Source organism: Rhinolophus sinicus, chromosome 16 (genome assembly GCF_057876585.1).
Source record: "Rhinolophus sinicus isolate RSI-liver-muscle chromosome 16, RSI-T2T, whole genome shotgun sequence".
Taxonomy (NCBI): Eukaryota; Metazoa; Chordata; class Mammalia; order Chiroptera; family Rhinolophidae; genus Rhinolophus; species Rhinolophus sinicus.
In genome coordinates, this window is record NC_142516.1 from 110067418 (window position 1) to 110086270 (window position 18853).

General features: G+C 35.5%; 1 pseudogene; it reads left to right on the forward strand.

Moving 5' to 3' along the window:
* The first annotated feature begins 1593 nt into the window (after positions 1–1593).
* LOC109456909 (UTP--glucose-1-phosphate uridylyltransferase pseudogene) lies at positions 1594–3088 on the forward strand (annotated as a pseudogene).
* The last annotated feature ends 15765 nt before the right edge of the window (positions 3089–18853 follow it).

Consider the following 18853-nt stretch of genomic DNA (forward strand, 5'->3'; position numbering starts at 1 on the left):
AAGATGTTACTTATGGATATATATATATACACACACATATATATACACATATATATGTACATATATATGTATGTACATAAATATGTATAAATATATATATATATCACTTCATACACACGCGCACACACACACACACACACACAGAGCACCTACTTTGGCTTTTCTTTTCCTTATTTCAGTTTTTCTTAATGAGAATAGATATCCACTTGAAATTTAGGGGACATAATTTCACATACATTTTGTTTTGTCCACATTTAATTATATGAATAGTATCCTCCATCAAAATGAAATCGTACGGAGTATTATACTATAACTTAGAAAACGTATATCACCCAGTGTCTCATTAGGTAACATATGTAAGATCTTTGCCTTGCTACTTTTAAGCTATTTTCTCTCAGTTTCAACCCCTGCCTTCTAGCCTCTGCTCTGGGATGCCAAGGTTGGCACTCTGCAAACCACATTGCCCCTTTGCCAGATGGTTCCAGCTGTGCCAGTAGGGTGGATAGAGAGAGAGTGGTAGGCTAGAGAAGAAGAGAAACATTCGTTCCTGTTTGCCTTCTGTCCTGTCAGCCACTCCCCAATGTCCTTTCCCCTGGCAGTGGCAAATTGGCTGTTTTCCAACACTTTGAGAATCAACCCCCACAAGGGACATCAGCAGCAGTTGGCTGGCTCCTCATCCTCTCTGGCCTCAATCCCAGCCCCACGTAGCATCTTCTCTATGCTCCGAAGACACCAGAACCAGCCCAGCAGTGCATCCACTTCAGAGATCTGAGTCTCAGCGCCTCCAGATTTCTAAGTTTCCAAACTCTTCCCTCTCTACTCCCATCCCAGTAATGGCTGCTGGAAATTGCTTTCTGAAGTGACTGCATCTGTGACATCCTAGTGTTCCCTTTTTGCCATTTCTCTTATTCAATGTCTGGTTAGTCATTCTCTAGATTAAACTGTCCCTAGCAAAATAAATGGTGTACTCTCTGTCCCTGACTGAACAATGGCATCATGCATTTTGTTCTCACGTGTGCTCAGAACCTCCACCGTTTATTGAGGAATAAATATTTAACACCTACATAGAAAACTACATATAACCTACAGGACACCTACATATGACATGTAATGGTCAGCAACCATTTTATATATTTTAAGGGAATGAGCTTTTTGACACAGGCTCCAAGACAAATGACTTGGATATTATTTATAGTACACCTCTTAAGAGTATTAGCTAACATTGAAAAGGGTATAGTAGATTTTACTAACCAACTCATCAATTGACTCTATTAGATATATGTGTCATCAGACATAAAAGGCACATGAAAATACACAATTGTAAAACTTACAAATTATTCTGTATATTTTGGTTATAAACGCTAAGAAACCTTAGTCACTTATATAACATGAGTTCTTTTTTTCTATCAGCAACCAAAGCGTATATATAAGTATTTATTAACTTACAATGATAAACAAAAAAATAGCTGAGTGATTTTTGGTGGATGCTGGGCTGGCCCTCTCGCAGTCCCCAGGCCACTGTCAAAGTTCTATCTTTTAACATCCTCTTTCCTTGAGGACTTCAAGAATCTGTTAAAAGATCTTAGCAAAGCAATGTCTCAAGATGGCGCTTTCCAGTTCCAAGAAGTCATTCAACAAGAGCTAGAATTATCTGTAGAAAAGGAACTAGAAAAAAATACTCATCACAGCACCATCACATGAGTTAGAACACACTGAAAAAGACCTTGATGGATTTCGCAAGCTATTTCATAGATTTTTGCAAGAAAAGCAACCTTCTGTGGAATGGCGAAAAATCCAGAGACCTCCAGAAGATTTGATTCAACCCTTTGAAATGATGAATTCCAGGGGCTTACCTGATAATCTATCTCCTGTGCCGAATAAGCTGGTGGCAGTAAAACTCAGTGCTGGTTTGGAAAGAAGCATGTGCTGCAAAGGCCCCGAAGTCTGATGGATGTGAGGAATGAGAATACCATTTTGGATCTGTCCATTCAGCAAATTGAACATTTGAACAAAACCTACAATGCAAATGCTCCTCTTGCTCTAATGAACTAGTTTAACGTGGATGAAGATCATATATATATGTATATATATCAGAAGTGCAGTCATTGTCATGTGAAAATCTACACTTTTAACCAAAGCAGGCACCCGAGCATTAATAAAGAATCTTACTGCCTGTAGCGAAGGATGTGTCATACTCGGGAAAATAAAGAAGCTTGGTACTTTCCAGGTCACGGTGATATTTACTCCAGTTTCTACAATTCTGATTTGCTGGATAGCTTTGTAGGAGAAGGCAAAGAGTATATTTTTGTGTCTAATATAGACAATCTGGGTGCCACAGTGGATCTTTATATTCTTAATCATCTAATGAACCCACCCAGTGGAAAACCCTGTGAATTTGTCATGAAAGTCACAAATAAAACACATGCAAATGTAAAGGGTGGGACACTCACTTGGTGTGAAGGCAAACTGAGACTGGTGGAAATCGTCCCAGTGCCAAAAGCACACATGGATGAGTTCAAGTTTGTATCAAAATTCAAATTATTCAACACAAATAAACTCTGGATCTCGCTTGCAGCAGTTAGGACTGCAGGAACAGAATGCTATTGACATGGAAATCATTGTGAATCCAAAGACCTTAGATGGAGCACTGAATATCCTTCAGTTAGAAACTGCAGTAGGGGCTGCCACTAAAAGTTTTGAGAACTCTCTAGTTATTAATGTTCCTAAGACCAACTTGCTGCCTGTCAAAACCACATTTGATCTCTTGCTTATGATATCAAACCTCTACAGTCTTAATGCAGGATCTTTGACAATGAGTGAAAAGTGGGAATTTCCTTCAGTGCCTTTGGTTAAAGTAGGCAGTTCTTTTACAGAGTTTCAGGATTATCTAAGGAGATTCGAAAGTATACCAGATATGCTTGAACTGCATCACCTAACAGTTTCAGGAGATGTGACGTTTGGCAAGAAACTTTCACTAAAGGGAACAGTTACCATCATCGTCAGTCATGGTAACCGAATTGACATCCCCCTGGGGGCACTATTAGAGAACAAGATTGTATCTGGGAAACTGTGTGCCTTGGACCACTGAAGTGAAACATACTGTGTTTACTTTATACCAATTATAGCCTAAATCGTTGTTCTTACAATGAAATGCTGTCTAAGATCCTAACATAGGCTGGTACTTTACTATGTTACTGTGCTCTGCTGTGTTAATTTTTAAAGTAGAGCTTTCTGCAATATGCTTGTAATCTAAGAAAAACACAAATAGAAGCAATACTTTTCTTCTTTGACGAGGACCCTGAAAGTCAGTTCATCTTAAAGTGCAATACTGTTTAATCTTAGAACTGGGGCAACTCTGCTGGAAAATCTTTTAATACAGGGCTCAATGACGGTGACTATGAACTGCTTGTTATTTCAAATATAAAGCTGTGAAGGAAAAAAAAAAGCTATCTGACATTAGGGTGACTCTATGATCACACTTAAATTTGGCTATTGTTTTTTAAGAGCAGTCTATACTATAAGAAAAAAAAAATCAATTTAAAAAATGTAAATTGCACCATTTTCAGAGACACATTAACCATTGAAAGTTTCAGCCACAACTGAAGAAATGCATTTGCTTCATCCACTATAGTTTCATTTTGCAAGATGTATGCCTGCCTCTCACCATGAACCTGTCTTTGGCCACCCAAATGCCACCGGTGTTGATAATTCCACTATCTAGTCATTGACCACGCCACCAACTTCAGACATCTACTTTGTGCATAGAAACTCAACGTATTTTACATAATCACTTCAGCCAGTGTCAGATTTACAAGATAACATGAAGAGACGCAGGTGGAAAATACAACATGAAACCAGGGCAGGAAAGGGACTCCATGGAAGAGACTGGGAGTTTTCTGCCTTGATAACCATTCCCCTGCCCCCTTCTCCTTCCTAACAGAAAATAAAATGGCAATGTTCTCAGTAATAGGACTATATATTTCCCAGACACATGTGAAGCTAGTTTTAACAATGTAACTAAGTTCAGTTAATGAAGTGTAATCAGAAGTGTTATGTGGTAGTTTCAGGATGTTTAACTGAAAGACAGAGGGTAGAAATTATACTTCTGGGTAGGATAGATTAGATAGCAATAAAACAGCACTTCTGCTGAAAATAAAGGTAAAATTCTGATAATATACAGAAGTAACATATTTAGTGGCAATCAAGAGACAATAAGAACTGGGAAAGAGAGCTGAAGAAAAGCTGTCAGGAGCTCCGCTGAGCTGGGAGAAAGCTGAGCTGCCAGGTTATTATATAGCTGATTACAGCAACAAGCCCAAAATGAAAGAGTTAAGCCTTTAATCACTTTCTGAGATGGTATAAACAGGAGGCTAAAATCAGAGAAAAGCTGACACTCCCCCCACCCCGGATTTCATTTCCCCCATGGAAAGGCTGACCAGTCAAAGATCAAGTAGATCAGCATAGATGTGGGAGTGTTTCCACATTTGAAGGAGCCCTGAACAAAAGGCTCTTGCAATTTTATGGACCATGGGGCCCCGGTGAGGTGAGGGGGAAGGGCTAGGAGTGGAAAAGTACTGGTTACTGAGTCATAGTGGCAAAAGTGTCTCACTCCCTCCCACCCCAACCCCCATAAGGAGACACCTGAAGATGACCTTGGCCCTTGGCCTAAGATAAGGAGACCTAGGAATGAAGGTACTGTGGCTAGGTATTTACATATGAGAAGAGAACAGCAGTTCTTGACATCACTCCCTTCAGAGACTTCAGTGCACTGGCTGTGCAGCAAATTTGGTGGGAGGAGGGTAGCTTTCCCCTTTGAGGTCTGTCAGGGAAAGCTTTGGCCTATGATCAGGACTGAAAAAGCACACAGAGGTGTTTCATCAGGAGCCAGACTCCTCAGAGGTGAAGTCATTTCTGTACTGTGTTTTACTCTGGGGTCAATTGGTAACTCCAGACAGCACCAGAGGGCTCAGAATGTAAGCCTTGAGACCCTGGAGGATGCTGCTGGAGGGTAGAGGAATCCATAGTGTTATGGTGGAACGGGGCAGCACCAAGCAGGAGATTCAGTTTCCCCTGAAAATATTCTCCAAATTCTGGGCTAAATGGGGTGGGAGATTTAAAAGCGGTGGAAAGCCTCTGCAAAGCATAACAGAGCTATCAACAGTCTTATAATAATTATAGTTTCAGACTGAAACTGGGAAAGGTCATGGAGAATGCCAAAAGCTCTTGGTTGAGTCCAAACCGGAAGTACAATAAGTGTTAATGGGGCTGCAGTGCAGCTGTAAATCAGAAGAGTTCTTCTAGTAACACCAATACAGCTTTAGCATAGCGGGAAAGAGATAATAATGTCTGGAGAAATAGATCATCGCCTCAAGCCTCTATATTTTTTTTTACTACAGAACAACTAGTATTTAATAAAAATTGCTAGACCATAAAATTAATAAATAGAAAAATAAAATAAATAGAAACAGGCTCACAGATGACTGAGATACTGGTGCTACCTGACAAGGACATAAAACTAATTATAATCAGTATATTACACTCTAGAAAAATAGATGAAAAGATGGAGATTTCGGCAGAGAATCGGTATCTATAAAAGGAAAGAAAGAGACTTCTAGAACTGAAAATAAATGATCATAGAATGATTATATTGGCAGAATGAAGACAGCAGAAGATTACTGACACTGACATGTTAATATGAGATTAAAAGTGAAGTACAGAGAGAGAAAAGGAACATTAAAAACACGACGGTTATAGGAGATTTGTGAGACAAAGGAAGAGTCTTATATACATGTAACTGGAATGCTAAAAGGAGAGAAAGAAAAAATAAGGCAGAGGTAATATTTTAAGAGATAATGGCAAGAATTCTGCAAAACTGATGCAAAACATCAACCAATAGATCAAAGTTCTGAAACACAGGCAAGATAAATACAAAGAAAACCTCATATTCTAATAAAACCACAGAAAAGCGAGGACAGGGGAAACTACTAAGCAACCTAAGGAAAAGAAACATTACCTTCACAGGAACAACCATGAGACATACAGCTGGCCTCTCAAGAAGAGCTGTGGAAATCATAAGACAATAGAATAGCATAGTTCAAATATTGAAGAAAATAACTGCCAATATAGAATCCATTATTAATTACCAACAGGTTGTTCAAAACTGAAATGAAATACAGATTTTTAAAGAAAAATACTAAGATCTTTAAAAGAAAAACTAAGTGATGTTCCTCAGGTAGAAGGAAATATATCCTACAACAGGGAAAAATAGAAATATAGTAAATACAAAATACATTTTTTAAATATACAGGCAAATATAAATGAATACGGACTGCAAATGAAACAATAATCGTGTCTTGATTAAAATAACAATTTAACATTAAAATGAATGGCAATTTTACCAAAAGTTGGGAGAGGATAAATAGAATTAAAGTGTTCTAAGATTCTAACATAATAAGGGTAAGTAATAAAAGCAGTGATTTTTTATTGTAATATGTCAAAAATGCATGTAAATATTATGACTATTGCTAAAAGTAGTAAAAGTTTAACAATTTAATAGAGCGAAATGAAATAGTAATAAAATGTTTCATTATAAAAAGGGCAAGAAAGAAAAGCAAATATAAAACAGATGGGTTACATTAAAAACAAATAGGAGTAGAGTAGATAAGAAACTAAATATGTCAGTACTTATATTAAAAATAAATTAACTAAATTCTCCAGTTGAAAGACTAAGGTGCCAAGAAGCAGAAAGCCATGTGTATGCTGGGGAACTATGTGGAGGGACATCATTTTTATAGTTCTGGTGGATATCGGGGCCACGTCACAATCTCCCAGGATTCAACTGATGAAGTTTGGGCAGGAAAGAGAGGAGAAAGGATGCAAATGTGACCTGGTGGATGAAACCTTTGGAGCTAGTGCATGTACTGCCGTTGCTTCTACATCTGCAGTTGTTATTCTAGATGGTTGTGCATCTCTGTTCCACATGTGCCAGAGGGATTTTCCTGATGGGGAGGGAAGTCCTGTGAGTAGAGAAGTGCTGGTGAGAAAACCTCCCCTCCACTTTCCATCAGTGGAGGCGGCAGAGGACATGTGAGTGCTTGTCCTCTTAAAATTTCCAATAGATTGACAATATCTTGCTAGTTGGCAAGTCAGAAAACTGTGGCAATGACCCTGACTTTAGTAGCACAGCTTTGCTCACAGAGGTGGCTGATAAACTCCAAAGCAGTTCAGGAGCTTGTTCTGTGAATAAAGTTTCTTGGAACTATGTGGGCGGGTTTGCAATACTCCGTCCCTCTGGAAATCACAGAAAAACATATTTTTGCAGCCTCTACCACCAAAAGGTAAGCCTTAAAACATCAAATTCTTTGAGTATCAGATGCAGTTTGTGCCTCGCTGGGACATTCTAAGTTGGTCATTTATGTGGGAGAATACGAAAATCCTCACCCTAAAAATGGGTTCCAAACCAACAGGCTTGGAAGCTACCCAGCAAGCAGAAGCTCTCCACCTTTGGGTCCCCACAATTTAATAATCCCTTTGAGCTATGAACTTGTGCTTCATGCTTCTGCTGGTTGCAGCCCCTGGCAAAGAGAGGGAGCCTCCAACCAGAAGTTCTCTTTTGACTTTAAAACTTGCAACCTCCCTGACATTGTTACCAGATTGACTCCTTTTGAAAAGGAGTCACTTGGCTCTTGTTAAAATTGAATATCTGATCTATGGAGAGTCTGCAACTCTACAGTCTGACTGTTTAGAATGGGACATTTAGGTTTAAATTCAACCATCATGCTATACATTGTCCACTTATCCCATCTGTTGTTTATTCCTTTTTCTTTTTCTTTCCTCTTTTTTTGTATGAATCAAGTTGTTTTTATTGTTGTTTTGTTTGTTTGTTTTTAATAGTTCCATTATATTTTCTTTGTTGGCTCACTTCCTATAACACTGTACAATGTTTTCATGGTTGGTTAGGGTTTATAGTGTAAACATTTAACTTATTACAGTCTACCTCAAGTAATATTATATTACCTTATGTATACTGTAATAACTTTAAAATAATATACTTCCATTTATTCTCTCCCAACTTTTGTGGTACATTTTACTACTACTAGATGTGCTGTATATCGCATTACGTTGTTATTTTTCAGCTTTAAGTAGTCTTTCATCTCTTAAAGAGATGTATACAATAAAGAAAAAAATCTTTGTATTTACCCATGTTGTTATCATGCTTTTATTGCTTTGTATAAATCCATGTTTCTATCTGGTGTCATACTACTTAAAGGAAAGTCTTCCTTTAACTTTCTTCTAGTGAAGAACTGCAAGTAATGAGTTCTTTAAGCTTCTGTATGTATGAGCATACAAGATGTTGGTGAGATGGAGAGCAACTGACTTTCCCATATAACCACTGGAAAGAATGTAAAAAGTTGCAATCACATCAGAAACCTGACAGTTTCTTAAAAAGTTTAACAAACACCTCCCATGTAATCTACCTATTTCACTCTTAGGAATTTACCCAAGAGAAACCAAACTTTATACTCAAAGACTCATATACAAATGTTCATAGAAGCTTTATTTATAATAGTCCAAATAGAGCGATAACTGAAATATTTATCAATAGGGAATGAATAAAACAAACTGTGGCATATCGACACAGAGGAATACTACTCAGCAATAAAACAAAATGATTATTACTATACACGATAATATGGATACATTTCTAAATCATTATTCTGAGTGAAAGAAGTCAGGCAAAAAGAGTGCATATTGTATGATTCCGTGTATATAAAGTTCTAGAAAATCCAAACTGATATATAGTGACAGAAAGCCTGTCTGTGCTTGTTTGAAATTGAGAAATGAGAGAAGAATGCCTTACAAAGGTGAATAAGGAAACTTTCTAGTATAACTGAAATGTTCAATATCTGCACTGTGATGCTGGTTTTATGGACATATATATGTCAAAAAAGATCAAATTGTGCAACTTAAGTATGCAAAGTTTACTATATTTTATATTTCAATGTCAACGGAGTAGAATTATATCAATTTTCATTTGAATAATCTGTATTCAGTATTGTTCATTGTATATTAAATTTCAAAATTAAAATGTTAAGATGTAATATCAGTTTTCTATACCTATATTTTGATATTTTCTCCTTAAATTACTTAATTTTACTCAAATGTTCATAGATTAAAGTTGCTTACGGGTTGGGCACACTCGATTTTTCCATCTTTTTTTTTCACAGTCAGTTATATGTACAGATTAGTGGTTCCCGACCAAGAGTAGAGTGTGATTTTGCTCCTTTTCCCCTCCAGGAGACATTTAGCAATGTCTGGAGACATTTTTTTTTTTTTTTTCAACTTCCAATATGATTTATTTTTCCTAGAATAAGTATAAAATTAACTGTAGCAAGACAGTGCTCAGTATTACTTAAGCCACATTTTAGGCTCTTTGAACTACCTCAGTATTTGTAAATCTGAGAATTCACATTCAAGTAACTAGAAAAGTAAAATTTGACATACCAACACATTTATTCCATATTGATACAGCTATACAAAATTTTACATACAACATGTGGACATATTACAGAATTTGGCCTTTGTAAACTAGCTTACACATCAACAAAGTTGCTCTTTGCTTATCTGTCCTAACCTTTGAGGTGTTGCACCAGTAGAGCCTCTCCCTAGCTTTTTACTACCGTGTTTCCCCGAGATTAAGACCTAGCCGGACAATCAGCTCTAATACATCTTTTGGAGCAAACATTAATATAAGACCTGGTCTTATTTTACTACAATATAAGACCGGGTCTTATATAATTAATATAATATAATATAATATAATATAATATAATATAATATAATATAATATAATATAATATAATACAATACAATACTGGGTCTTACATTAATTTTTGCTCCAAAAGACGCATTAGAGCTGATTGTTTGGCTAGGTCTTATTTTCAGGGAAACACAGTATGTCAGATGATTCCTCACCTTAAGACAAGGTGAAAAAAACCAAAGTTCCCACCCAGAAAATAATGTTAATCCCAAATTATCAAATTCTAAAGTTTCAGCAGATGTAACACCAGAAATGGGTGATGGGCAACTCTAAGTCTCTTATCCAAGTAATACTATGGGAAGTTCAAGTGTTGACCAAAAGAACACACAGGTTTCTCATTAAGCTTTGTTTTAATGGGTCTCAGAATTCTGTGACAGACTTTTGGTCAATTTGTTTCCACTAAAAATTACTGATTTTAAAAACGAATAACTTAAAAACTGCCACACAAAAATGTTTTGGTTGATACAATTGGGAGGGTGCTACTGGCAACTAATGGGTAGAGGCCAAAATGCTATTAAGTATTCTACAATGCACAGTACAGCCCCCAAAACAAAGAATTATCCAGCTCAAATGTCAGTGGTGCCAAAGTTGAGAAACCGTGATGTAAATTATTAATTATTTCTTATGTGGAATGGTAATAAAACAAATGGAAATAAACTAATACAGGAAAAATATATTTTAAATGCAGAAAAATCCAAATAAGTAATAAGTTACTTTTGTTTCTTAGTAATAAAAAAGTGAAAGTTTGTAACTTAAACTACTTTAGAAAGTCCACACATTTAGGATAGAGTAATATTATGGCATCTTTTTAAAATAAAAAATGTTTTTCATTCTAACAGAATAACTCCTAAAGAGACTTAAATTTCAAAATGTTTATAATTAGCAGTCACATTTTTATAAAGAGAAGGGACTGGATTACATTTTTGTAGTAATTTAAACAGCGATAATGTCCTAAAATATCTAAAACAAAGGAAATCTTAATGTGAAATGATCTCTCTTGTTTCCCCAGCCCTTCCTCTAACACATATTTCTCAAACCTATTGTTTTCACTATTAGTTTCTCAGCAAACTTTTTTCATGGAAACAACCTAGCAAGTCTAAGGAAAATTACAGCATATTCAATAGAATAAGAATTTACAATATATTATGTAATACTGCAATATTTTTCTATTATTTTAAAAACCATCGGTTAGCATTAAAAACAGTATTTTACAGGATCAACTTAGTAAATATATTTGTGAAGATAATGAATTCAGTTATAATGGTTAAATTCACACATATTTCTCATGGTAAATTTTTAAAATTTGTTTTCTTAAGATGATCAGAACTTTCAGCAATGTCCCATATTTAGTCCCATTAGTTTAAAAGTATAAGTTATTTGACTTTTCATTATTTGTTATCATGTTATAACTTTAATTGTGTTAATATATTCTAAACCCACTCTAAAATTTAGACATAAACATAGTAGCACAGACTAACTGAAGATTAGATATGGGGTATCTTTCTAAATGTTGTTTTAGTTTGCTCAGTGGGAAAAAAACTCTTGAAGCTTAACCCTGTTAATTAGCTTTTGGCAAACACAGCTACAATCAGTTGTAAAATCCTGTCTCATGATACTGTATGGAGGTTTAATAAAAAGTGCTGATAGCTGGAGCTTGCCCTTACTGTTCTAATTTTAATCACCCTTCCAACTTATTATTACTCTGGCTTTCATTCTGCAAAGCAGAGGATTAGAGGGAAGGTGGGGCGGGGGCTATTTTTTTTTTTTTAATTTAATTTACAGTGTTTCTTAGAAGGGATAACCATGTCATATTAGCTCTACAACACCCTTAAATCAATGGATGGTTTCAATAACTGAAGTGACCTAATGAAAATAATTTCAGATGCTGACTCCCAGTCATGGCAGCATGAAGGGTCCCGTAGCCCTTACAAGTATAATCAGGAAAGAACATGAATTCACCAGAAACTAGGCAAGCACTACTTAAACTGAACCTAGTTCTTATAAGAGCATGGTAGCTGTGTTTAATCCAGAGAAAGATCTAATAGAAAGACCACAATGAAAGAAATACTATAGGAAGAGACAAGCCTAAGAGTATGTTGTAGTTGTGAAAAGAACTTCAGGGAATGCAATTCCCACCAGCTTTGTCTGTATTCCATAATTATTGTTAGGCAGCAAACAGAAGAGTTTACATTGGGAATTTGGATGAATATTTTTAAATGAAGAGTGTATATGCACGCTGTAAATAAAATCAATTGACCTCTGATACGAGGGTTGATTGCCGTAAAATAAATGGACACTCACCAACATGTTCTGGGCAGGAAATTTTCCATTACAATTTTTCCTTATTCATATTTTTCTATCACTAAAGTATATTAAAAATAACCCTGCACATGAATTTCTGTAACTAACTATATATCTGATGTTTCAATCACCCTCATTTCTCTTCCTATAATTATTATTAATCATGTCCCAACTTATTTTGGTCTTTTTTGGATTCTACTAACATTTGTTGAGAATTTACTACACACTAGGCATTGTGTTAAGAACTTAAAAAACATTATTTTCCTTTGAATTCCAAACAATCTTATGTGAAGGTAATACTACATGCCACGTAGTTGTGAAAAATGAGGTTTACAGGCTTAAATAATTACAGAAGTCCCATCTTATCCACTGGGTATGCATTCCCAAACCCAAGGCAGAGGCCTAAAACCACAGATAGTATGGAACCCTATATATCCTATATTTTCCTATGCATACATACCTATGACGAAGTTTAATTTATAAATTAGGGACAGTAAGGGATTAACAACAACTAATAATAAAATAGAACAATTATAACAATAAACTGTAATAAGTTATGTGAATATGGCTTCTCTCTCTCTCTCTCTCTCTCTCTCTCTCTCTCTCTCTCTCTCTCTCTCTCTCTCCCCCCACCCCCCCACCCACCCAATCTGATTACCTAGACTAAGCTGCTACGTGACTAATGGGCAGGAAGCGTAGACAGCATGGCTATGCTTGACAAAGGGATGATTCACATCCCAGGCAGGACAGAGCAAGACAGTGTGAGATTTCATCATGCTATTCAGAACAGTGCACAATTTAAAACTTATGAATTGTTTATCTCTGGAATTTGCCATTTAATATTTTCAGATGGACATTGACCATCCGCAGGTAACGGAAACCATGGAAGGTGACACTGTGGATAATGTGGGACTCCTGTACTCAGTCATTCAGCTAGTAGTAAGTGGCAGAGTGAGAACTTAGATCTGCCTGTCTCCAGAGTCAAAACCTTGCCTCCCTAACACTTTCTATAGCACTTACCCTTTGTATGCTTCTTCCTTTCCACGTGCCTTTCTTTTGCCCAAATGAAAGCAATGTGGACCAAGTCATAGGGTTCATGTGTGTATTTGTAAGCTTCAACACTGAATTTCGTCTTTGAACCACCCAAATTTCTTTTATATCAAAAGCAATGTAAAAAAAATAAAATAAGTAATTTAATTATGTATAGCTGCATAGCAAAACATGATAAAATAGTACCATTATTTTTATTATAAACATGTTTTAAATTTTTTTGGCATAGCTTAAATTGCCTCAATTATTAAATTTTAAAATTATGATTAATGTTGTTACATCCAGGGGAAGCTGAGATTATTCCAGAGATATTCCTAATTCTTGTCTATTTCATAGAGGCCTCCTCATCCAAGGGAAATGCCACTAGTGGAACAAGTGCAGATACTAGCTGGAAGGGAGGGGTCATCTGGCTCAGCATATTGAACATCTGTTAAATTCAGGGGTAATGCAGCTACTGGGGTCTGTTCTTGCCACCATATTCATTCATGAGGATGCTAGAGAACTAATAATTTAGAAACAGATGTGTGGCGGTCTGGGGAAAATATTTAGTTAAACACACATTTTTCTGAATGACAGATATGCTAGTTGTTCCTGTTCTAGGGAATTTCACCAACTAATGTGATTTAAAAACAAATCGGGATAGTGTGACTCTATGAATATTTATTTATTTTAATTATACATTTTATAATTATGTATGTTCATATATAATGATGTACTGTGATAATATAATATACTCAGCTGTTGATTGCCTCTTGACTTTCTGTAATGTAAAGTCACATAATAACTGCTACATTAACTCTATATTAAAGCTTCTTGTAGAAAAAAATCCTAACTATGCAAGGCACTGGTAATTTTGTTCCAGAGTTTTATCTCTGAACTTTATTAATGGTTAAAATATTTTAAAATTTAGATAACCCAGAAACCTGTGATGTAACCGGGAAATGCTATCTTCCCACATTGTTTGCTAATGTCTGCTGTTAATTCTGTGTTCACAAGAATGTTATGCTGGGTAAATAAATGTTGAAAGATAAATTCTATTACTCACTTCGGTAACCACAAAAGATTTCAATATTGTATAAAGTGGCTGCATGTGACAGTCATATATAACATTAAATAGTGTAAGTGACAGTTAAGTATCTGAAGTAGTTTAGATAAAAAGGAGGAATTGTTTGAACCATAAGATCACTCATGTAATTGAAGACAGGGGAAACTTGCAGCTGAACCTCGGGAACCAAGGGAACAAAGAAACAATTCTCTCATCATCTCTTATATGAATTCATTCTTTCCAGCAACAGAGCAGCTGCCAGCAAGTGACAGGAAACATGGCTTCCACCACCTATTAGCCTCAAGTCCGTGGGGCCACTACCATAGACACCCAAAAGACCCAAAGAAAGACTTAGACTTCACCAGACTAGGCCACGTGCCAATGAGGTAACTGTGTTATGCAAAGATATGCACAGGAAATATCAAATTCTTAGCAGAAATGTGATTTGAGAAGAAATCAATAGCTACAAAAACTCCATATCTGTCAATATGTAGATTTGCGAACTACAAATATATAGTGCCTATAAATGTCAGGAGTCTACTAGGGAATCTAAAGGGCATTTTGCAAGCACTAGTATATTTTTTAGTTTGCTGAAGCATATAAATATATGTTTTTGAAAGATGAGTGATTTGGGTCTGATTTTTTGAAGATGGGTAAATGGGGAGATGAAGAGGATGGAGGAAAAAAGTGTTCTTTCAATAACTTGGAAATAAGCAAAATGGGAATTACTTAAGAAACTCTAAAAGTCAATCTTTAATGGATACATTATAAAATAAATAGAAACAATTGTTGTTGAGGCACAGATGGGCTCAAAGTCCTTTTGGCTATAATGCAACTCGTATTAGCATCTAAGGGAAGTATCATTCTCTTCCATTTTCTTAAACACTGTGGAATATATTGGTAGGCTAATGCTTCTGGTTAAAACAACAAAATCTTTTATGTAAAATATGAAAAACATCTTAATGTGTCTATCTGTTGGCAAGAAAGTAAGGAATATTAGAGGCAGGGCCTGAGTGATAGTGGGGATACTGAGAGGTTTTGAAATTATTTTTTTTCTGAACCAAATGAACTTGAACAAAAGTTGTCACATACTTTGCAGAGTTTTATGATAGAAGTCATCAGACTCCATTACTTCAGTAATTCTCAGACTCTCAAAGGGCCATGGCTGAGGGAGAACTAGGTATAACATCATTCCATTACAGAGGACTTCAAGGAAAATGCCTGTATTGTCATATTTCTCCTGAGCAGAAGGGAAAAAAATATTCCCTTGAGAACATATAATGACAAACCTGTCTTTTCAAATAATGACAGCCTGAATTCATACTACCTGGGTGATAGACAAACAAACTAAAGCTATAAATTCGGCTTAGTGAGCTTAGACTGTACCTACAGAAGCAAATGTCAATGGTTCTGGAAAAAAACATCCCAGGCTTCAAAGTGTTTCCACATATAAAGTTTCAAGGCAAATTAAGCACCTTATAGTAAAAAAAAAAAAAAAAAAAAAAAAAAAAAAAAAAAAAATCACAGAAAACATTTAAAGAAACAAGACACCATAAACAGCACCAGAAGACATTATAAACAGCAAAATCTGACCTGCAAAGACATCATTCATGGCAAATATAGGCATTTTTTTAAAGTAGAGAAATTTAAAATAATCATAAAGAACAAAAAGATTGGGGGAAGAATCAAAAGAATTCCTAGAGATAAAAATATAATATTTAAAATTTAGAAATTTTAAAGTCCAGTTAAAAGCTAAAGAAAATATGCAGAATTCAGTCCTGAGTAATGAAAGAATATTAAGTATGGTAATATGATTAAAGACATAGACGAGTTAATAGACATAAGGGATTCTAAATGGAAAGGAGAGTATGAGGCAGAGTTATTATCTAAAGGTATAATAGCTGAGAACTTGCCAGAATTTGAAAGACAGCAAATCCAGATACAAGAAACACAATGATTTTTAAATAAAAATAAATCCAATATGAAAATGTAACTTAAAAAACACAAATCAATAAATGAAATCTACACTTAAACACATGACAATGAAATGGAAAAACACCAAAGGCAGAGACTAAACATCCAAAGCAGCCAAAGAGATATTTTGGTTATTGACAAAGAAGCAATAATTAAATAGACATCTGACATCTTTAGTGGCCTTGACCCCCTCCCCAAGGAGTCAAAAATTTGTGTATCACATTTGACTCCTCAAAAACTTGCCTATCCCTCAGTAGCAGTGGGGGATTGGTTTCAGGACGCGGGGGATACCAAAATCCACGGATGCTGATTTCCTATACAAAATGGCATAGATCAATGCATACAGTCAGCTCTCCATATCTGTGGACTACTAACGGTGGATAGAAAACAGGACAAGTATTTATTGAAAAAAATCTGCATATAAGTGGATCCTTGCAGTTTGAACCCATATTATTCACGGGTCAACTGTATATCTCTTCCACACTCAGAGTTGCTTCTGTTACCTTTGTTGGTCTCTCCCTAATACTGTGATGATAGCGCCATCCAACTATGATAACAAAAGACAGTCAATATTTAATAATTCCTTAATTCCTCTTGCTCTGATTCTCTGTTCACTGAGTAACGTTCTAACAACAAGACTTTTTTCCCCAAATGGTATCCTTAAGAGGGAAAGTGTACTATCTATGCCTGAAGAAGTATTTAATTCTTTTGAACAATTATATTCTTGAGTTTCTCTAAGCTTTGGAAACAGACCTCAGCTCTAGAAAAGCAAATATGCCATGAGTCCTGACATTTAGATATCTGAACTTGCAGTGTTAAAGACAAGACCCAGGAGAAGGGTAATGACCCAAATTAGGCATTTTAACTGATAGCCACTTGGTTTCTCCCAGTGAGCCAGCAACGAATACCATTTATTCAGATTTCTTTATGTGGATAGTGATCTTATTTTAATAGTGCTACTTTACACAGATATTTTGAGAAAGATAAGTACATTGATTTTCCTAATTTCCTGATATGAATAGAAGCATGGCTCTTGGAGATAAGAAATGCTCTTTCTATCTCTATATAGGCTTTCACAGAAAGACTAAAGAATTTTAAGTCTTAAATGACAAGTCTTCTAATATGTTGGGAAGATCAATTTAAAAAAAGCCTTTATCTTCTTATTAGGCAATCTAAAAATTTCCAACTCTAGCTGTATAAACAGACTGGAAAAGCAATTTCACAATTATAACTGAATTTTGGTAAGACATTTGCAATTCTTAATTACTGTGCAGAACTTGGGTGGCAATGCTTTCTTTTGCTCAATATATTCTCAATATATTATAGTTCACAGCTGCTTACTGGTGGCAGTCAGGAAGAGTCCAAGAAGCAACACCAAAGGAGAGGTTATTAAGGGGAAATCTTCATGAGCTTCTTAAATGACATATTCCTACCTCCATGGCCAAGAATTCTCATCACAAGATTATGTGACACCAACTATTTCCAGTAAAATACTGAGTTAAAAATGTTTGTTTCTGAGTTCAAAACTGTACAAGATTGCTTTTTAGTCACCTTGTGGAATGCCAGTTCCTGTCTTAAAAAAGGATAAGATAATAGAGATCTATGTGGCAGACAAAACGTTCAATTTTTTCAATATTCTTGTTATAGAAAATTGGCTGGAGTATAGACAATGAAAAAAGTGAAAAATTCAAAAGACAGTTTTTGGAAAAGACATGAATTATTTAAAGAGGAAGAAGTTTATGAAGTTATCTAATAATTATTTAAATGATGACATAAATTAGATAAGCAGAGGAGCCATTAATTTAGAAAGCAAGATTTCTATCTCATCTATTTCTTCTGCTATTAAATAATCCAGTCAGGATTGATTTAGGTAAATTTTGAATGAAAAATTAGTTTTGGAAAAGAGAAGAAAGTACAATAATATAAACTCATAGAGAATCAAAGTGTTAGTGCTGTAAGAAGCATTAATGAATTGTTTATTTTATTAACTTCTTCTACATATTAAATTCTTCCACGTATAGTAGACGAAATGCAGGGAGATGAAGTGACGGGTTCAACTATCTAGTGGCAGAGTCTTGTTCCAGCCTGCAGTCTCCTTGCTACTCAAAGTATAAGGGTCAGCAGCACCCAGTTTCACCTGGGGATTTGTTAGAAATGTGGAGACCCATGTTTCACCCCAGATCTACTCAACCTGAATCTGGATTTTACAAGATCTCAAGGTGATTCTAAGCACATTAAAATCTGAGAAACATCACTCGATTCTGTTTCACTTTGCTCTTTAGTTGTTTTCCACAGCTGTCTTGTTACCTGAAATGTAAAATATCCGTAAGGGTAGGAATTTGTTCTCTGCTTGTTTGTGTATCTCCTGGCAAGAGATTATAATAGGAGCAGGACAACATCTTTTATTTTTCTGTCTTTATTTTTAGTGTACAATGGAATATCTAGTAAAAAACATGGGCCTCAACAAATATTAATCAATCCGTGAGAAAGATTGTATTTTTAATTTACTAACCAGAACATTCGACATATGTACCTAGAGAACAAAGCCCTTTGAAAGAAATGGAGCCACCTATAGACTTATGTGATTGTATGGATTCTGTAAAAATCATGATGCATTGTAGGTAGAAAAAGCCATCTTGAGAAAGTCAATTCAAATATATTTT